The sequence below is a fragment of the Triticum dicoccoides genome, chromosome 2A, assembly GCF_002162155.2.
Source record: "Triticum dicoccoides isolate Atlit2015 ecotype Zavitan chromosome 2A, WEW_v2.0, whole genome shotgun sequence".
Lineage (NCBI taxonomy): Eukaryota > Viridiplantae > Streptophyta > Magnoliopsida > Poales > Poaceae > Triticum > Triticum dicoccoides.
Window position 1 is genome coordinate 317,902,823 of NC_041382.1, and position 3,228 is coordinate 317,906,050.

Here is a 3,228-nt window from a genome sequence, read left to right on the forward strand (position 1 = left end):
GGAGAGACGCGGAGGTAAACATGATCTCCGATCTCGAAAGCCAGATCACGGTGCTTACTATCATAGTAGCTCTTCTGGCGGGACTGGGCTGCTTTGAGGTTATCACGAATGACTTTGCACATTTCTTCTGCTTCTGTGATTAAGTCATTACCCAGCAGCTGACGTTCACCGGTTTCAGACCAGTTGAGAGGGGTACGGCACTTCCTGCCATATAGAATTTCAAAAGGGGCCTTGCCCGAACTTGCTTGAAAGCTGTTGTTGTACGAGAATTCAGCATAAGGAAGACAATCCTCCCACTTCATGCCGAAGGAGATCACACAAGCCCTGAGCATATCTTCAAGAATTTGGTTGACACGCTCGACTTGACCGCTTGTTTGAGGATGGAAAGCTGTGCTGAAGCGGATGTTGGTGCCCATGGCTTTCTGAAAAGAATCCCAAAACTTGGAGGTAAAGATGCTGCCACGGTCTGAAGATGTCACTTGAGAAATACCGTGCAGAGAGACAATGCGAGAGGAATAGAGTTCCGCCAATTGAGCTGCAGTGATCGACTCTTTGATAGGCAGAAAATGAGCCACTTTGGTGAGCTTGTCGATGACAACAAATATAGCATCATTGCCACGCTTGGACTTTGGAAACCCAGTCACGAAGTCCATTTCAATGTGGTGAAACTTCCATTCTGGAATGGCAAGAGGTTGGAGGAGACCAGCTGGCCTTTGGTGTTCTGCCTTCACTCTTCTGCAGACATCACACTCGTTCACAAATTGAGCGATCTCACGCTTCATTCGAGTCCACCAATAAGTTTGCTTGAGGTCCTGATACATCTTCGTACTACCAGGGTGGATGGAGAGGAGAGAGTTGTGAGCCTCGTTCATGATCACCTTACGAAGTTCACCTTTGGGCACAACAATTCGATCCTCGAAGAAGAGAGCGTCCTTGTCATCAAGTCGGTAGCACTTGTACTTGGACTGACTCTTTGCAATACCAATCTTCACCTTCTTCACCATAGCATCAAGAAGTTGGTCTTGGCGAATATGGTCTTCTAAGGTAGGAGAGACTTGAAGGTTGGCGAGGAAACCTTGAGGAACAACTTGCAGATTAAGTTTGCGGAAAGCTTCACAAAGCTCGGGATGATAAGGCTTGAGAATCAGACTGTTGCAATATGCTTTTCTGCTCAAAGCGTCAGCAATCACATTAGCCTTGCCTGGAGTATACTCGATACTCGGATTGTACTCTTGAATCATTTCGACCCATCGAGTCTGCCTGAGGTTGAGATTAGGCTGAGTGAAGATGTACTTGAGACTCTTGTGATCAGTGAAAATATCCACTTTTCTTCCCAGTAGAAGATGTCTCCAAGTCAACAAAGCATGCACAACTGCCGCCAACTCGAGATCATGAGTGGGGTAGTTCTTCTCATTAGGTTTCAACTGGCGAGAGGTATAAGCAACAACTTTCTTCTCTTGCATGAGTACAGCACCGAGACCTTGGAGAGAGGCATCACAAAAAACCTCGTACGGCTTGGTTTCATCAGGCGGAGTCAGAACTGGAGCAGTGATCAATTTCTCTTTCAAAGTGTTGAAAGCAATATCACACTCCGGAGACCAAACGTACTTGACGTGCTTCTGAAGAAGATTTGAGAGAGGCTTGGCGATCTTAGAAAAGTTTTCAACGAATCTTCTGCAATAGCTTGCGAGACCGAGAAAACTGCGGAGTTGCTTCACGTTCTGAGGAGGTTCCCAATTCACAATTGCGGACACCTTCTCAGGATTCACGGAAATGCCCTTGGCAGAGATGATATGACCAAGATAAAGAACCTCATCGAGCCAAAATTCACACTTGGAGAACTTGGCGTAGAACTGATGTTCTCTGAGCTTGTCAAGAACCAAACGCAAGTGCTTGGCATGATCTTCCTTGTTCTTCGAGAAAACCAGAATGTCGTCGAGATAGACCAAAATGAATTCATTGGTGTAGGGATTGAAGATGAAGTTCATCATACGAGAGAACGTCGGAGGAGCGTTGGCGAGGCCAAAAGACATGACGGTGTATTCATAAGAACCAAAGCTTGTTCTGAACGCCGTCTTGGGAATATCTTGCTCACGAATACGAATCTGATGATAACCCATACGGAGATCAAGCTTGGAGAATATTTGAGCACCTCTGAGTTGTTCGAACAGCTCATTGATGTTGGGAAGTGGGTATTTGTTCTTTATGGTCTTCTTGTTTACTGGACGGTAATCAACACAAAGTCGACTCGATCCATCCTTCTTCTTCACAAAAAGAACACCACAACCCCACGGAGAAGTACTAGGCCGGATGAGACCCAATCTTTCTTGCTCATCGAGTTGTTTCTTCAACTCCTTCAACTCTTCGGGGCCGAGCTTGTAAGGACGTTTGCACACAGGTTCCGTACCGGGCTCAAGTTCAATAACAAATTCCACTGGCCGGTGCGGAGGCATCCCTGGAAGCTCTTCTAGAAAGACGTCTTGATACTCACAAACAACCGGAATCTGCGAAATAGCATCCAATTCACCCTTCTCATTGAGAGAAAACAACCGGATGGTATTATCCCGAGCGGCAAAGACAATAACATCCTCAGACGAATGAGTCAGTTGAATCTGCCTGGCTGCACAATCAAGCTGAGCTCTATGCTTAGAGAGCCAGTCCATCCCGAGAATAAGATCGATATCCGAGTTGCCAAGAACCGTAGGAGAAGCCAAGAACTTGTAGTCACCCAGAGTGATAGAAACATCCGGAACGATGGAGTTAGCCTGCATGCGCTTACCGGGAGAGACAACTGCTAAAGGACTAGGCAAAATTTGTGAAGGCAACCCATGCTTAGATGAAAATGGTCTCGAGATGAAACAATGCGATGCACCCGTGTCAAAAAGAACATTTGCAGGAATATCATTAACAGGAAGGTTACCCATGATCACATCTGACGAGTCCTCTGCCTGAGCTGCATTCATCAAGTTGACCTTGGCGGACTTGGGGTTATGCTTGACCACAGCTGTACTTGCCGATCTGACAGGAGGAGGAGGAGGAAGACGCCTCTGGTTGGTACACTTGTTGGCATAGTGACCCTTCTGTTGGCACTTGTTGCACGTGACCTCTGAAAGCGGACGGTGATACGGAGCACTCGATCTTGGAGCTTGAGACGAAGACTTGTTCTGAAAGCCTGGGTTGGGTGGGTGGGAGAAACCACTGCCACCTTTGCTCTTCTGCTGATACGGC